Source organism: Protopterus annectens, chromosome 1.part0 (genome assembly GCF_019279795.1).
Source record: "Protopterus annectens isolate FY-2018-M chromosome 1.part0, PAN1.0, whole genome shotgun sequence".
In the NCBI taxonomy this organism is placed as follows: domain Eukaryota; kingdom Metazoa; phylum Chordata; order Ceratodontiformes; family Protopteridae; genus Protopterus; species Protopterus annectens.
Genome location: NC_056725.1, coordinates 1,235,202,813 through 1,235,222,804, shown reverse-complemented (window position 1 = coordinate 1,235,222,804; position 19,992 = coordinate 1,235,202,813). Strand labels below are relative to the sequence as shown.

At 38.9% G+C, this 19,992-nt stretch overlaps 1 protein-coding gene across 1 annotated transcript in view; it reads left to right on the top strand.

Annotated features, from left to right (window-relative positions):
• The window catches only part of FAXC (failed axon connections homolog, metaxin like GST domain containing), a 1,137,834-nt gene that overhangs the window by 685 nt on the left and 1,117,157 nt on the right, over window positions 1-19,992 (top strand). The window lies entirely within an intron of this gene.

The following is a 19,992-nucleotide window of genomic DNA, read 5'->3' as shown; positions in this document are numbered from 1 at the left end:
ATTTCAAGACGATGGTACTAGTCATGAAACACAAAGAAACTTTGTTTTAACTAAACCAAGTACGTATAATCCACCAATGAATGGAATGGTAGCTTTATTTGAAAAGCTCAGTGAAAGAGATATCAGGAAATATTTTAAGACATACAAAAAACAGGAACACATGAATATGACCCTTGATGAACAGAAATTATTAAATAACATACAGGAAATGAAATCTATCCGCATTATGAAGCCCGATAAGGGCAATGGTGTGGTGGTAGTGGAGAAAAGCGATTACACTTTCTATATGACAAATATGTTAATGGAAGAATCATATATAGAGGTCAGTTTAAATGAGATTAATATTGCTTATAGAGACATTGATATGGCGCTGCAAGATATGTTATTTCAAGGACAAATTTCGGAAAAGGATTATAATTTTTTATGCAACAACTTCCCTTACATTAGTGGTATCTTTGGTATCCCAAAGATACACAAGGGACTTGACAATTTAAAATTCAGACAGATAGTGGACGGCAAAAGAAATAAAACCTGTTTCATAAGTCAGTATTTAGATTATTATTTACAGAAAGGAATAAAAAAGTTTTCTTACATTTTGAAAGATTCTTGGGACTTTTTGAATAGGATGAAGGTTTACAAATATCAGAAGAATAATATATTTGTCACAGTAGATGTATGTAACTTATTTACATCAATACCACATGACATTGGTTTAACCTGGTTGGAGGAGCAAATTTTTGAAACAGGAATGTACGAACAGGAACATATCAACTTAATGGTAAGACTAATGGAGATGGTTCTCAAAAATAATTATATATATTATGAAGGAATTTATTACAAACAGGTCAAAGTAGCAATGGGGCAGCATGTGCCCCATTTACTAATTATGTAATGGCCTTCTGGGAAGACGAATATATTTTCAACAGTGAATATCATACATATATTAATTCATACTGCCGTTTTTTGGATGATATTTTTTTCATATGGCAAGGGGATGATTATAGTTTAAAAAGATTTTTGGAATACATAAACAACACTATTTGGTTTTTGAAATTCACACATGAAATTAATCCTGAATTCATTACTTACTTGGACGTAAAGTTAACTTTAAATAAGGAAGATGGATTGTTGAAATCTAACATATATAGAAAACCTACGTTTTCAAATTCCTATTTGGAGTTCAATAGCTGGCACCCTGACCATCAGAAGAAAGCTATTATTAAAGGACAGATGGTCAGGGCGGCCAGGATGGTCAGTAATGACAGGGATTTTCAGGATGAATTGTCTTTTATAGTGACATTATTTATGAATAGAGGTTATCCTATAGAATTATGTTCTGATGTATTTGAGGAAGTGATGCATAAAAGATCATTAGGTACTTACAAGGCCATTTTGAATACGGAAGGTTTAACAAATGATGAAATTGAAAAAATGAGGAATGACAATCAAAATCAAGTTAAAAGTAAATTGTTATACATTATAACTTATAATGATAATACATATCAAATACAAAATATATTAAACCACAATTGGGAGATATTCAAATTAAACAATGATATGGCCCGTTTATTTAAAAGTAGGATTCAATACGTGTACAGGAAGGATGCATCCCTAAAAAACATATTTGAATATACTGACAGGAACATTGGCACAAATAGACCCAAAGGAAATTACAAATGTGGTAGATGTTTGACATGTCAACACATAATGACCACTGGAGACAAAATCAAAGTAAATGGGACATGTATCAGTATTTCTGGACATTACAATTGTTACACAACTAACGTGGTTTACTTGGCCTTATGTCAAATGTGCGAAGCATTTTATGTGGGCAAGACCAGCAGACATTTCAGGGATAGAATAAAAGAGCATCTGCTGGACATTAAACATCTTAAGCCCACTAATGCTTTGGCAAGGCATAAAATGGACAATAGGGATCATGAATTCAAATTTTGTGTAATTAATCATGTCATCAAAGACACACAAGGGAAAATTATTGATGTTAATTTGGATGTGAGTGAGTTAAGATGGCAAATTTGTTTAAATGCATATAATTCACCTGGATTAAATGAATGTTGTAGCATTAAGCCCCTATTAAAACTTAAAAACATCAAGGGGCGTTAACATAGGTACTGTACAAAGATGTGGTCACCCAATTTTTAACCCTTAATTTATAAGTTTAGAACTTATCAACAATGTACTATTTATCAATTAATGTATATTTATGACAATAATACATGTTATTAATTATTCTATTGTTGAATTATACAATTGTTATACAAGTTTTACAATATTATTTATCAAAATTATTTTTTACTATTCACACGTAATTATTTAACATGAGACATTGCAACTGCAATTAATATTTATTAGTAATAAATTATTTATATATTTAATTTATATTTGGTATATTAATATATATATATATCACTGTTATTCATTGTTGATCGTCATTATTATTAATTCAATTACACATTATCATCTTTCTACACATATATATTTTTTTTACTTTTAAATAAAAAATATATTCATTCATCAAAATATATATATTTGTTTCATGTTCATTAAACACAATATATATTTATTATTTATATACACTAGGATATACAATACATACATACATTGGAAACCAATTATATATATATACAACACTAGTGTTGATTTACAAATGGTTCACGCTATTCAATTTATTCAATCTATTCACTAACACAAACATAAGCATATTTTAACAGCGTTTCATAAAAATTTTTTAAAGTAAAGATCCTTTAAAAGGATTAATTATTTTAACTGTTATATTGAATAATTGATTTATTGGTTTTACTGTGCATATTTAAGTGGCAAGAAAACGTAGTGTAGTATTCTGAAGAAGTCTACGGATGAAACCTAGGTAGATCGTGGTGTTTGTTTGACCGTGCTGTTTGTAATTGTGGAACTGAGTACAGCGGTTCCTTTGGTTGCTTATTTTACAATAAATCGTGGTACATTTGGACGACGTTTTCACTTCTTGCTCGATATTATCTTCAAATTACGAATATAAGGTTGGTTTGACTGTCAGCATTTCCTAGGAAGACTGGAACTTGCATCCAGCACACTTGGTTTGGAGTATACTATTTCGGCATTTAAAGTTAATAGCTTAATTCACACCTGAGCATTCACTGGCTTCTAACAGTTTTTGCTAGTCATATGATAGTCTAAAATATTTTCTAAGTCTCTCCCTGCATCCTAATCATACTCACTCCAAAACATGAACTAAGAAGTTTTTAAAATAACTATATAATGATGCATGTCAAGTGTTCAAATTATTTTTCTTTTGTAGCACACTTACATGCATACACCATTATAGCATTTTTTTCTGAGATGTGTGACCAACATAAATTGCTGTACAGTGTGCACATTTCAGCATATATATAAAATTTGTAATTTTCTGCACATATAACAATCTCCTCAGACTGTAAGTCATTTTTTATACAAGAAACATCTTTATTAAATTATCATATATGACATAGGCAATCATACATTTATATAAATGAAAACAGACCATATTGACATCATTTTAGTTGCAAATATTATACATCACAAACTATGCTGACATAATTGTAGTTGCAAACATTATACATCACTTATAATCTATCTAGTCATTGTCAGTCAAACATAACATAGCTCATTCAAATCCTGCATTCTTTTAAACCTCAGTCCTCCACTGCATATATTGTTCTGACAATTCCCGTTTTTTTTCCTATGTAATTTGCTCCTACCCTTTTTTAAAGATCCTAATTCCAGTAGTTTTATATCTGTTAACTGTATTCACTACTTCTAGTAAAGTTGGTTTAGACTTTGATTTCCATTTTCTAGTAATTGCTTTGTTGGCAGCCACCATAATTAGACTCAGCAAGACCTTACTATGTATAGGCAATTCAGAATCTGTATTATAACTCAAAAAATAACTTCCTTAGTTATACCAGTTTGCTTACCTAGTATACCTGACAGAGAAGTCTGCAGGGAATCTTTAAAATCTGCCAACTCATTACATCCCAGAAAATATGGTCCCAACTACCTCTTTCTTCCCCTCATACCTCTGACATTTGCTGTCTACCTGAGGAAAAATTATTTGGTCTACATGGGATAAAAAATACCTATGTAAACACCCCCAAGTAAAGATCCCAAATCTTCTAGACTTTGTTGCATATTTGGGAGACATACATATACCCCCATTGTTTTCTTTGAGAATTGTTTATCCAGTCTCTCTTCCCAAATATTTCCTAACCTCCACTGATTGATTCTTGTAGTTATCATGCAATATTTTGTATGCTGTACTAATTATTTCTTTTTAACAGCAGATTCTGTTCTAGATTTTACTAAAACCTCTACCAGTGCTGGCTCTTTGCTTCAGACTCCCCTATTTCCTTCTCTTTGTGTATACTGTGATATCAGTTCTTGATAGGGAAGGCAATCTCTGTCATGCAGTCCAAATAAATTATAGGCCTCTTCTCATTCTATTACCTTTTCCTCTCTAATTATTTGCTCCCAGTGCCTTAGTTCTTTTACCAGTTTTCTCCAATAAATTCCAGACTGCTCTTGCCTATTGCCTGTATCCCTAATAGCAGTAATCCCTATTGGCAGAATCCCCTTTCTTCATTGCTGTGTTGGCTTAGTTCTTAGAATACTTCCTGCTACTTTATAAATATAATATTCGACCTTATTTTTAAGGATCTGCATCCAAAATGCCAGTCTCTCCGTGTTTCCTGAGCTTCTCCCTGTTTCATTATAATCCATTTCCACTTTGAATTATAGGTTTCTGCCTTTGCTATGTATAGGAGCCTTAACTGTGTAGCTCTGAAATATCCCTTCAAATCTAATAATTCCAAACTGACTTATTCAGCTGGAAGAATCAGCTTATCCCACTTGACTCTTGCTATCTTCCCTTCCCAGGTAAAATCCTTTGGATCTTTATTAATTGCTATCCACAACTTCTCCTCTGGTTGATAAAAATATGCCTGACCTGTGTATAAAACTAAAGGTACTAAAACCATTTTGACTTCTTGTATCTTGCTCTCCATATCCATATAACATAGCTTCCAATTTCTCAGTTTTTGTATTATCTTTTGTTTAGTCTCTTCCCACATATCCTTAGCTGCCATGCCAGAATAATTTTTAATCCATACCTCTAAGTACTTCATTTTATCATGTCTCCATAAATATGGGTATTGCAGAACCAATATGTGTGTGAGCACAAAATGTACAGCTATTACCTTTGTTGTAGCATTCATTAACTTTGTATCCCGAAAAGATTTGAAACTGCCTCAAAATGTTCCACAACACTGAAATGTCCTTTTCTGGTTTTACTAGGTAAAAAATAATATAATCTGCAAATAGAGATAGCTTTTCTTGACTACCATACCAATTATATCCTTGAATTTCTGAGTCTCTTAATTTCTTTGCCAATGGTTCTAAATATAGTGCAAATGACAAAGGGGAAAGAGGACACCCCTGCCTGGTACCTCTGCTCAAACAGAAATTATCAGAGAGGAACCCACCCACTTTAATTTTCACTTCCGATCCCTCATATATCCTCCTAATCAACCTTATAATTTTATCAGAGAATGCAAATGCTTCCATTGCCCTGCTCATAAAGTCCCAGCTTACTCTGCCAAATGCTTTTTCTTTATCAAGACCCAACAACAACAATGGTATTTTCTTGCATTCAGCTTCCCTCTGGATCATCAATGTTCTGTTCATGTTGTCAAATGTTTGCTTCCCTCCACAAAACCACATTGATCCATGTCTATCAATTTTGGCATCACCTTTGCCATTCTTTTAGCCGTTATAGACATAAACACTTTATAATCATGGTTTAGGACTGAAATGAGCCTGTATGGTGCTAGATCTGATGGGTCTTTACCCTATTTAGCTATTACATCTACCACTGCTTTCTTCCAGAAAGTTGGTGCTTCTCCTCCTCTTAAAATGCTGTTAAACAAAACCTTTCACATCTTTATCAGTTTTTTTCCCTCCTAGCTTCCAAACTTCTACAGGAATACCATCTATTCCTTGGGACTTTCCTGTTGATTGGCTATACATCACTATTTTTATCTCATCTCCTCCTGTCCTATTAGTAATTGAGCCTTGTCTACCTCTAACCTTGGCATATTTAATTCTTCCATAAACATTTCCATTTGTACCTTTTCTTGATCTCCATATTTCTCCGCAGTCTACAAGCTTTCATAACATTTTTGAAATATTTCTAGTACCTCTATAATATCTCTTGTTATCTTCCTTGTTAGAGGCACCCTAAGCTTGGTGACAACCCTTTCTAATTTCTGTTGCCTGAGTCATTGTGCTAAAAGTTTTTGTGCTTTGGCATTACTATCAAAAAACAGTTGCTTAAAAGCAATCTTCATAAGATCATAGGAGCTTACTAGGCTAACAGCCCCAGGACCCTTACAAGCCTAGCCAAGTTCAACCTGTGTTCTTAAGGATGTCTGTTTCAAGCAGACACTGAAATCAGCATCTATTGCCCCATCCAAGAAGGACATAGGTGGAACCCCTGGGGTGAAAATCTTTCTAAACTCATGCATATTATCGAGGTAATCCTTTATTTTCTTCTTAGCACTATGCAATTGCTCCTGTTCTTCTTCTGTGAGATTTCCCCCTATTCTACAATACTTTAACATTTATCAGTCCCTCTAAATAATTATTGTTGCTTCTTAACCATAGTTCTCTTTTTTTCATTTCCATCCTATTTTTAAATTCCAATTTAATTTTATCCCACTTCCTAGCTATATTTTCGGAAGAAATTTCTGTCTTCTCAAATAATTCCCGAATAATTTCCACTACCTATTCCTTAAATTCCTCTCTTTTCAGTAGATAGGTGGGAAGGCAGCAGTGAATCATTTTTATTTTATTACCTTGTGTTTTTATTTTAGTTATTATTGGTGCGCAATCTGAAATAGTTACTGGATGTGTATCAAAACTTTCAATTAAATGCACATGTTCCTGTGAAATATAAGTTCTGGCTAGCCTAGCCCAGTTTTTGTATCTTGGGGAATAATATGTAAATTCACTCCGAACTCCTACTACTGCATTCACATTTTCCATGGAAAACATTTTTATAAATGTCTTCAAAAATCTACCCTCCTTTGTAATATTCCCTGCTGAAAATTGTTTATTTCTCTCAGAATTTTCTTTAAGCTCCATTATAGCAGTTTTAGGTGGAATATAAATGCATGCCAGTGTAATCCTCCTCCCTTGACAGTAGCCCCTTAGTACTACATATTTACCATTATTATCTTTTTTATCTTCTTTTAGCACTATTGGGGCTCCTCTTGCAATTAATATAAATACTCATGTTTTCCTTTGTCCCATGTATTTCACCGAATAGCCGACCTGAAAACCTTTCTTTATCAAATTCACATGCTCATTTCTTTCCAAATGTGTCTCCTGTAGCATAATTATTTGCACTCTACGTTTTTAATATAGTTCACTACTCTTTCTTTTGTGTATATATCTGTGAGACCATTAAGATCTAAAGATAATATCAAAAGGCTCATCATGTTAAGAATTTATTATTCCCACCTTTTATTTGTAACAATCATTTGTTAAGTATCTAGTTCCAGCTTTTCTCTTACATGCACACACTGTTTGGCAGGTTGACCTTTTATACCATTGTTTCTTGTCATATCCATTTGAGCCTATGTCACATCTTACAAAATGTTTTGTTTTATTGAAAGCCCTCAAAAATACACTCTCAATACACCCCAAGCTTATCAACTTAATATTAACACATAAAACCATGCACATCTTCAAATATTGAAGTTTTAGCAAGTTTTACCTTCCTAATAGGAACAATTGTCCCAAACTGACAGCCATACTTACAGACTTGGGTTGACCTAAAATGAAGGTTATCCATGTTAAGATGCATGGTACAGCTTGTGCTTCTAAGTGCTGTCTGTTTTTTGTCTTATTTATTACCCTCTCAGAATGAAAAAAAACACTTGAATACTTTCAGAAATCATTATTTCATAGCCATTGAAAGAATGCAATTAAAAGAAAGAAGTTTTCTGTTTTTATTATGTTTTATCAGATTGTCTCCATGGATACATGAGAACCAGACACATGGTTGCTTCTACAAGTATTTATTTATTTATTTGCTTGCCAGAGAAGAACTTTCTGCTATGCATGAATGAGAAAAAGCACATATTTTGTTCTTGTATAATAGCCTTTTGAATGGACTTTTCTTGTTTTTTTTTTTCCATTGCAGTGCCTATATTTCTTAAAACTGAACAAGGAGAAAGGGAAAAGAAGGGAAAAATCAGGAGCACTTGTTTACTTTAATATCCTCATTATACATGAAAATAACTGAGAAAACTTTACTTTATGGCATGCAGATACCATGCACTATACAAATATTACTGTTAAGAACAAAAGTCTGTTTTACTTAGGGTCAACTCTTTCCTTCCTCTGTCCCTCTCCTAATTGTTCCTCCAAATATTAATGACATGAAGTAGGCATATGCTTTAGAGTCCCATACAAGTTTAACAAAGTCAAAACGTCCACTATTTCCAGGTTTTCTTGTTCTGTCATGTTTCACAAATATAATTAATGCTTTATAATCCCACATTTATATGTCAATTTCCGAGTTGCTGGTTTTATTCCTGTTTATTTCCATCTCCCAAACCCAGTCTCTGCTTCCTTTCTAATGTACTACTGGTTCTTCTAGTCAACGTTTGTGATTTTTTTTCTGTGTCTCAAGCATTTCTGTTGAAACATTGGAAAAGGTTTCACTGGCACAGTCTATCTGTGGTCTTTATTACCAGAAGAACAAGAAGCAGAATCTCTTTCTGTTTCACAGCTCACTTTCTGTTAGATAAACCTTTGCATTTCCTTCTTAGCATGTTCTGCATTAAAAAAAATATTTTGTCCCTCCAGGAAAGAATATTCTGAAGAGGGTCTATATCATGATGTTGAAGAATAAAAAGAGTGAACTCTCTTTTATCGAACACTAAAAATCCAAAGCAGTAAATGTCTAACACACGGAACATTGTTTTTTTCTTTCCCAGAGAAAAAAAAAACAAATCCAATCCCCCAATAACATGAGGGGCTTTGCCCCCACACTCCCCTACTTAAATATACCAATTCCAAGATTGCACCACAGTGGAGGAAATGGCAAAGTCCCAAAAACAGCCCAGCAATTTTTTTCCCCCTGGGAAAAAATTGCTGTTCTGTGTGTTCAGCATTCAGTGTTTTTGACTTTTAGTGTTTGATAAAAGACCGTTCACTCTTTTTATCATTCGGATTTGTAATATAGACCCTTCTGAAGATAGCTGGATACAGCAGTTTGAATCTTACACCTGCCTCTCAACATTCCCTGACTAGTGGTGTGACATCCCTCCTCTGGGCCAGTAATCAAGGAGCCTCAATCCTCACTACTGACACTGGTGGGGAATGTTTACTTAGGACAAAAATGGATACACAGATTATTTTCAGATGCAGCTCTCTGCACCAAGAACAGTTTCCCTTAAGAGCCCACAGGGAACACAATCCAGACCTCAGGCTGGGTGCTCCTCTCTGGCCCCAAATAAGACTTCACCTTTCTCTCTGCAGAAAACAGCACTCTGAGCCCCTGTTCCAAGTAGCTGACATACACACTATTTAAGATATGAGTTTCACACACACACACACACACACACACACACACACACACACACACACACACACACACACACACACACACACACACACCTGGGAAAGGCTCGCACAGATTTAACAGCTCTGCCACTTCCTCTCAGACTATAAGGTAGGTTCACTGCCACCAGCCAGCTACTTTAAGGCTCTTACCAGGGTATCCTATTACTCTTAGTAAAATTAATACTTATAGAAATGGTAGTATTAATTAAGCGGCAAGACTTTCAGGAGCATGAAGCAACACTGCCACCGAAATAAATGCCATTGCTCTCAGAGGTTAAAATATTTTCTAAAAGACCAGCCACAATGAAAGGTTTAAATATATTTAATAATAAATAATAAAATAGAAAACATGAAAATACTGAATATTTCTTTACAATAAACACCAGAGTTTCAATTCAAAGGAAATATAAAAATAACACAGATGGAAACAGACAGATACAAAAGAACAGTATTTAACTAATCTCACTATACTTTCTAACCAACTGAAGAATTACTGTTCCCCTAGTTAAGTTACTTATAAAAGCAAGGCAAAATGAAGTGGATAAGTGGTCTTGAAGTCAGGTGCAAGACAGAGTGCCAAGTGTCTCTATCACATCTCTCAGTAATATTTAAATACAATTTCAGTGCTGGGTATAGAATGACATCACATCTGGTCACCTGACTCTGTGGTTCTCACACTACCCTCTGACTAGAAGCTGAACCAGGATCTAGCACAGATGTGTCACAATACACACCTAGAACTTAGCTAAGGTATCTGGAGACTGTAAAACAATTGCAATATTTTCATCCTTCTGCAGAAATGAACCAGCCATTCTTTGACACCCCTGGGTAGCAATTAGCTTACCACTAAGGACAATAAGAGCCCGGGCCTTTCTCAGACATTGTGTCTATGGCTGCATTTAGGCCTGTGAAATAAAATATTTATGGCCTAAATCAAGTCACTTAATTTCTGGCTATTTTTCTTAAAGTAAGCTGAGTTGAACTTAACTCCTTCCCTTCCATCATCCTCTGTTAACATATATACATTTCCTCAGTTCCAACAGTACAGTCCGATATAAATGTATATTTCTTTTCTGTCCAGCAGGACCCACTGTTGATACATTTTTAACACAAGCAGCTTTACAAATACATTTTTAACACAAACATCTGTACAAATCAGTTTGATATACAAATGACATAAAAATCTTTACAAAACTTCAGCTAACTATGATTGCATATGTTACACATGCATTGCCCTACTCTCTCTGGCATAGTTGGCACTACCTCACATTATCATATCTCTCCCCTCTTTGAAAACTCAAGCTAGTTTCTCAGGTGACCCTGGAAAAACAATGACTGAGATGAATGAGCCTGTCTGGAAACACATTAACCTATACCCTGTCTGGAGATCCCATCTGCATTGGCATTGTTGACCTCACTACTGTGCTGCCCCAGATGGGTGCACCCAGATTTCCCAGTGCACATATCCTCAAACTCTTCTAACACTGCTCGTATTTCTCGTACCTGGGTAGGGGATAGCCACTGGGACATTGCTACCCTTTCCACTGAGGTGTCAGTCTGTGTCTTACAGAGAAGATCAGTCACCAGATCCCCCTCAGCCTCCTCCTGCCATCCACTGCAAATACACAGCACTAGACCTTCCCTATCATGGTAAGGCTTCATCATGTTAACATGGTACAGTTTGTGTCCCTGCCTCTTGCCTAACAGTTCTACCATGTAGTTAACATCACTGACCTTCCTTACCACCTTGAAGGGTCCTTCCCAAGCTGCCTGCAGCTTATTGTGTCTGACAGGAATGAGCACCATAACCTGCTGTCCCATAGCATACTCTCAGGCTCGAGCATTCCTGTTATAACAGACCTTGTTCTGCTATCGGGCTCCTGCCAGCCAAGCCAATGAGCTCCCTAAACCTTGTCCAGAGGTTTAGGACATATGCCACAACAGATTCCTTGTGGGATTCATACTCACCCTCCCACTTATCATGAATTATATCCAAGACCCCCCTCACCCTATGCTCATACAGCAACTCAAAGAGTGAAAACCCTATGGATTCCTGGAGTACCTCTGTGTATACAAACAGCAGCTGGGGCAAATATTTGTCCCACTCTCTCTCAAACTGGTCTGCAAATGCCCTTAGTGTGGTCTTTAGTGTAGAGTTTAACCTCTCCACAAGACCATTAGTCTGTGGGTGATAGGGGGTGCTCTTTAGGTGCTTCACCCCACAGCACTCCCACAAAAAAAACAGCAGGTCTGTCATGAAATTGGCAACTCTGTCAGTCAGTATTTCTCTCAGGAAACCTACCCTGCTAAAAATATTTAAAAAACGTATTTGCCACCTTCTCTGCCTCAATGTAGGACAGAGCCACCACCTCAGAGTATCTAGTCGCATAATCTAATACCATTAGGATATATTTCTTTCCTGTGGAACTTGGGCTATCCAAAGGCTCCAAAATATCCATAGCTACCCTTGAAACAGCTCCTCAATCACAAGTAAAGGCAGACAGGTAGCTTACATCCTTCTAAGTTGGGAACTGCTGATTGAGGGCTCAGTGTCTGTTATTCTAAAAGTGTATTAGTTCTGGTTTAAGCACTTGGGCTTCAGGCCAGTTATTTTACATTAAGAAGGTTCGTGGTCTGCACTCTTGTGGGAGGAGAGGCTGGACTCTGCCCTTCTGAGCTGGGAATTTCTGGTTAAAGGCTTATAGTGCTGCATATTTGAACTGTTTCTTACTGAAATTAGTACACCTTGTTTGCTGTAGCATAGACTAGACCCAGTCCTGCTGAATCTAGCTTTGTTTGTATGCTTGTTTGCTTGTTTGCTTATTTCCCTGAAATGCTAATTCCACCTAAAACGTGGCTTTTCAGTGCTTCTGTGGATCCCTAGTGATATCTGCATTGCTTACTGTACTTATTTCCTTGTTTCACTTGAAAGAAAGTTTCTGTATGTCGTTTTTGCATTTACGTTACCTGTAACACATTGCATTTAAGTTACCTGGCACTTGCTTACTAAAGCAATTATATAAGTCAGCACTAAAAAATTAAAAGCACTACACCCTCACAAACTCCCCTTGAGTACCTTGTTCCCCATTGGCCCTTTTTTTCAATTATAAAGGAAGTCCCAATACTATTCTAACATGTCCAAAGGTCAGTTGTCAATTTCCTCTCCGGTCCAGCTGGTGAATCTGGGAATCTTGAGGCAATGTTACAACTGCCTCATGTACACAGACAACCCTCTCCTCCTCCCAACAAATTTCAACACATGTGAGAGATGCAACCATATAGCCAAACTGGAGGCTAAGCTCTCTCAACTCAGTACTGGCATAACCAGTCAGGAGGAGAAGGAAACCACACTCACTACAATTCCAGTCTCACATAGACCTACCATGACAGCAAACCAAACACATAAACACACAAAAACATACTTGGAGGCTCTAAATAAAAATCTGCCTAAGCAGCAGAGACCTCCAAAGCAGACACCCAAGCAACTGCTACCCCAAAACAAAACACGTGCAACACATAGCTCACAAAGCCAGTGTGCCAAACAGTCACAGCCCTTAAGGCTAAACAACACACCTGATACACTTGTAATAGGTGACTCTATCATCAGGCACACTGACGTCCCGCTCACCAGGCTGAACAAGGAGAAGGTCACGGTGAGCTGCCTGTCAGCCACTAGCATCCGCCACATAACACAAGCACTCAGGTCACTCCAAGGCAAGTACAAATATGACTCCATCATTGTCCATGCTGGTGTGAATGACCTGAGACGTACCTCCCTAGACTACATGAAAAGACACATAGAGGAGCTCTCTGAGCATGTAGCCCAGGCCGGTATGACCCTGACCTTGAGTAGCATCTTACCCTCACCAAGAATGATGCCACAGTATGAAGACAAGATGATTAATTTCAACAATTGGCTTAAGTATTGGTGTCATACAAAGGGGATCCAATGCCTGTCAGCCTGGGATGACATGCTTGACAAGCCACGATGCTTCGCTAGGGACGGCTTGCACCTGTCACCCCTGGGCTTTCGGATATTGGCAAAGGCTCTTGCTACCCCCATAGTGCCTTTTTTAGGCAAGGCTCAAAAGACAAACCCACCTCCATAGGTATCACAAGGGATAAGAAACTAAGAGTAATGCTACTCAATGCCAGAAGTCTAAACCTCAAAATGCATGCACTCAAAACTCTCCTTAGCATGGAGAACATCGATATCTGTGCAGTAACAGAAACCTGGTTCAAGGCTCCCGAGAGCACCCCAGCACTACCAGGTTATACCTCATACCATGCTTTTCGGTCCCAAAACTTGGACCGAACCAGAAAAGGAGGAGGAGTATCAATATTCGTCAAAGATACCCACACCTCCAGGTTGGTGGCACAGCACGAAGCATCAGAGACTATCCATGTGCAACTAACAGTGGGTAAAACTGCCTTCCAGTTTATAGCCTGCTACAGACCACCCTCCCAAACCCAGGAACCCCACTTGGCCTTCCAGAGAACACTGGAAAATATGAAGGTCTCTCCAAACACCATTATATTGGGTGGCTTCAACTACCCAAACATAGACTGTGAGCATTACTCTAGCTCCAACACCCTAGCTCAAAGGTTCCTAGAATTTATAAACTCAAATGCTATGGAACAACTTGTTACCACTCCCACAAGAGGGGAAAACATACTGGACCTGATCATCACCAACATGGGGACTCTATGCTCCAGACCAGAAGTGTATCCCTCACTGGTAAGATCAGACCATAAACTAATCTCACTGGATATTCACATCCCGACCCCACCCCCTGCCCAGAAAACCACAGTGAAAAACTTCTCTAAAGCAAATTTCACACTCCTCAAAACCGAAGTGGAATCCTTCAAATCCCCCGGGCCTGTGGAAAATACGGCCCAGACCGCAAAATCCTTTATAAACGCATTGTATGAACACCTTCAGGAATGCATGGATCATGCATTCCCAAATAAAACCAAGACCCAATCCTCCAAAGGCAGACGTCCTGTCTGGTGGACCCCAGCCATAAACAAACTATACAATAGAAGGAGGAAGCTACTACATGATAGAGCAAAATCCCGAAAAGGGAAGGCATCTCTGATCAGTGTTAGCAAAAAACTACGGGCACTCATAAAATCATCTAAGGCCAGCTTCGAGAAAAAAATTGCACAGGACACTAAAGATAATCACAAGGCTTTCTTTAGTTATGTTAGGAACCTGGGTGGGAATTCCCAGATATGCACAGAATTAGTCCAAAATGACAAAAAATACACAGAACCCAAAGACATTGCCAGCATCCTAGCTGACAGGTTCAGCACAAACTTCTCCCCCCCTCCCCACCAAAAGGGCAAATATCTATCCCAGCAGAGTGCTGCCCCCCTGACATCTCAGATGCTCAGGTAAGAGCCCTCTCCAAAGCAAAAACACAGCATCAATGGGACCAGACGGTGTCCCGGGCTGCGTCCTACATGAACTCCAAGAAGAGCTAAACCCAAACATAAAACTACTGTTCAATGTCAGCCTTACCACAGGATATGTACCCAAAGAGTGGCATACAGCAACAGTGGTCCCTCTCCACAAAGGTGGTGCCTCAATGGATCCTGGAAACTATTGCCCCATAAGCCTGACTAGCTTGGTCTGCAAAGCTATGGAAAGGATCATCATGGACCTCATAAATAAAGATATTGGGGACCTACAGACACTGGATCCTACCCAGCTCGGCTTTGTTAAGGGCAGATCCTGCTTCTTAAACCTGGTCGATTTCTTTGAAACAGTCACCAAGGCCATTGACGAGGGGAAGGTGGTCCACACAGCCTACCTGGACCTCATAAAAAGCCTTCGATACAATACCCCACTCGGGCATTATAGATAAGCTCACCAGCTTAAATATAAACCCCTATGTCACTAGATGGGTTGCAAACTGGCTCAAGGACAGAACCCACATGGTTAGAATTGCTGAAGCCATGTCAGACTCCAAACCAGTTACAAGTGGCATCCCACAAGGCTCAGTCCTGGGACCTCTCTTGTTCGGTATATATTTCTCGGAGGTACAGGCCAACACAGAAGGACTGTGGCTGACCAAGTTCGCAGATGACTGCAAAGGGTGCCATAATCGACTCTCCAGCAGACAGAAGCATCCTCCAAAAGGACCTCATAGAAACAGACAACTGGTGCCAGAGCCATGGCCGCAAGCTAAACGCCAAAAAGTGTATAGTCATCCCCTTTGGCAAAAACAAAGTGCCCACAAATTACCACATAGGTGGTAATCCATTAATCAGAAGAAGTAATTAGGGACCTGGGGACCCAAGTTGATAGCAATCTCTCATTTGACAACCACGTGGCCAAAGTGGTTAGAAAAACATTTTATATAGCCCACCTAATCATGAAGGGATTCACATCTAGATCAGGGGAGGTTATCGTGCCTCTTTACTCATCCCTCATCAGGCCCATAATTGAGTACAATGCCCCTTTTGGGATGTACCTTACCAGACACCTGCAGCAACTGGAAAGACCCCAAAAGTACCTCACCAAGAGGATCAAAGGGCTCAAACAGATGCCATATGCTGCCCGGTTAAAGAAACTCCAGCTCTACTCAGTGGCATACTACCTGCTCAGAGGCGATCTGTGCCTGACGTATAAAGCCATGTCCAATCCAGAATTAATGGACATGCTGCACCTCAGAAAATCCAAATCTCATTGAGCTATGCGCTCGAGAGACTTGAACCTCAGCACTGAAATAAATAGGACATGCTGGAGGGACAGATTCATAATCCAGAGGCTCCCTTCACTCTGGAATAAAATCCCAGTCCAGGTTAGGCAGAGTCCCTCATTGACTCTCTTCAAGAGGAATCTTGATGAGTGGATGGGGGATCATAGGTTTACCCCGGGTATCACTTCTGTGTCACTGTTAGACAGAGGCACAGTATACTAACCTCGAAAAAGGGCATAGCAAAATTAATTTAAAATGGGTGGCGAAAGCCAAACACACTCTGGCTAGGCTTATAAATGCCCTAGGGCAGATAGCCTAGTATGAACCTATGAACCTATGAAAGGAGCTTTGACCATGTCTCTTGCCTCGCCTACTTTTTGGCACTGCTCATAGGTCATGCAGTACCCTTTTACATCCCTTGCAATTCCAGGCCAATAAAGATTCTGCATTGTGTGTTTCTTGGTATGTTTTATACCCATATGACTTGCAAAAGGAATGTCATGGACTATGGCTAGAAGTGCCAGATGGTAGGGTCTAGGCACTACTAACTATTGTATTACCTCACCCTCTAGTCCTCCATGAGGGGTCCACCCCCTATACAGTAACACTTTGTTCCAGTATACAGACTCCCCTTTTCCTTGAGAATCAGGTGCCTCCTTTGCTACCTCCCTCAAACCTTATAGTGTATGGTCAGAGAGCTGAGCCTGTCTAAACTCTACCTTTGTGACCCTTCCCAGCTTCCCTTCCACAGGAAGTCTGGTATCCTCTGACAGTGGTGCCTCACTGTCAGCCTGAGTACTACCATTCACCTCTGTCCTTGCAGTCACTCTGTCTAAAGAAACATCAGTACCTATCAGCAGCTGTGGCTCACCTTCAGACTCACTGTTACAGGGTAGCTCCCTCCCTGAAATAGCCACATCACCAGCCCTGGCTTTGGGTGTCTGGGGGTTTTCTGGGTGTCCCTCTGACTGCATGTAACTGCATGCACACAAGAGTCTGCATTATCAAAATCATTTCCTATCAAGACATCTCCAGAGATATCTTCAAACATACCTACTTGCTTGCTTCCTTTTCCACCCTCCCAGTCAAGGTGAACCCTGGACAAAGGTATTTGGAATAGGGTCCCTTCTGAAGCTCTGACTGGAGTGGACTGCCCAAGCAAGTACTGCTCCTTTTTAATGACTGCAGGCTTCACAATGGTTATGTGTAAGCCTGTGTCTCTGTTAGCAGTAGCCTATTTTCCACCCACTAAGATAGGATACAAACTCAGGTGATAGTTTTTTACCCCTGTTGTCTCCAGACAACTTACCACTGGCATACTGCTATTCCTACATGCTGGCTCCCCCACCTTTTGTTCCCCACCTTGCTTCAATAGACATTTGTATGCTGCATGGCCCCTCTGGTTACATTTAAAACATCTAAACATTGATCCTGGCTGTGAAGCTGAACTAGTGGCTTCCCCTGTTACTGGTAGACTCTGTTGGGGTGGTTTAGGCTGCCCACCATGTGTTCCCTTATATCCATGTGCAGCACTGAGTATCCCCTTCTTGTGCAGTGGTTCTCTGCTTGCCAAGTAGAGATCCCCTTTTCTCCCCAGCTCATCTACAGATGTATACTCCCGGTCTGCCAACCAGATTCTCATGTTCTCAGGCAAAGTCTAAGGACTTGTTCCCTCACCAAAAGGTCTGCCAGCCTTTCAGAAGTGGTGACCTGACACCCACTCACCCACCTATGAAAATAAATGCTTAGCTCAGCAATATAATCACATATACTTTCATCTGTCTTACATCTATGCTTACGAAACATTTTTCTATAAGTGTCAGATGTTAACTTAAAAACATTCAAATAAACATTGTTTAACCTTGACATAATTTAAACAATCAATATTACACAATTTAGAAACAGCAGTTACAGCTTTGCCATGGAGTAAGGGGGTCAGGAACTGTATCCAGAGCCCTTGGTCAAAATTATCACCTTCTTTATACTGTGGAAAAATTTACTGATGTATGTTGTTTCTGGGATTTTGTTATTCCCTTCCCCATTGCCTCCATGTTCCTGTCAAAGAGTCAGTATGTCCCTTTCATGTTGATGCTGCTTCTCATTTTCTTCAGCCTCCAAATGTCACAGTCTCTCTGTCAATTCTAATTCCAAACATTTGGCCTCCAGTTCAAGTCTTTTTAACTCCAAACATGTTTTTAAATCCTCTGAAGAAAAGGTGAACTGTCCTGTTTCTGAGGGCTGCATATCCCCATCACCAGACTGGTTGTCCTCCTGGTTGCTAGTCTGTGCTGCAGCTGCAGTTAAGGCTGAAATCACTTCCTCTTTAGTCAAGTTGCATGCACCTGTCTTTTGGATTTGCACACCTTAGCCAACTGGTTCACTGTCATCTTGCCATAATCATCTGCTGACATATTTGCCTGCTTTCCCTGACTAAACTAAACTAACAAAAATAAATAAAACTGTTGTGAAACATGAAACTCTGTATGTTTACCTTGTGGCTGCTGAGAGTACACATTCCTTTAGTGGCAACTGCTTACAGGCTACAGAAGTTCAATTAATATCCCACCGCTGCCACCAGTATATGAAATCCCTCCTCTAGGCCAGTAATCAAGAAGCCTCTATCCTCACCACTGACACCAGTGGGGAATGTTTACTTAGGACAAAAATGGATATACACTGGTGGGAATTTAGTAAAGCCTACATGATAATTTTTACCATGTGCGCATCGCTGGGAGATGCATACATGGCCACGGCAAGTTTTAGATTCAGTAAACTCTGTGTAGTGGCTCACATTCATGAGCACTCATATGCAAACACTGAAACATTCGTGGCATGCAAATTTCAGCATAAATAGCTGCAGTTTATGCTAATGAAGGAACCCAACATGGTGGAGCAATCCAACAGCTTGTAATGAAACAGTGTAGACTCCGTGTCCCTGTTAGCTGTGTATTCGGAAAATTTCCACATACAGGAGCCTACATGGAAACAAGAGCAACTAAAAGCTGTTAAATATATACAGAATTGACCGTAACAGGAAACAGCACACATATTATGCCCTAAGTACATACTGTGGATGCTAAAAACTTAGTCACCCAAAAAAATGTATTTTAACTGCCATGACATAAATGCACCTTTCCTTCCCCACCTCGAAATGAGGAATAAACATGTACGTAATGCAGGCTGCTAAAATGTTTAAAACTCATGAAGCAGAGTATTCTCATGTACTGTAAGCTTAATGTAATATGTTTCACATATATAGGGAAAGTAATACCCTGCCTTGTGTTTACAACATTGTGCTCCCATGCAGTTTCCCCTACTTACACAGTTACTAACCATGTAGATTCCAGGTAGTCAGCACTGTGAATATGCAAATGAGCTCAAAACTCAGTAGATTTGTTGAATCAGAAAAAAGAGTAACTGTGTAGGGATGTTCACTTCATGTAGGCACTTTCACAGTGTTTTTGTTTCCCCAAAGGATGTCAACAATGAGTGATGACATAAGGAGGTGTGTCAGGTTACAATGTTTTTTCCATGTTTGAGCGATGGTGTGCTTAGCACACCCATGGAAAACAGAGTAATGAAAGGCAGGTTTTAGTGTGCT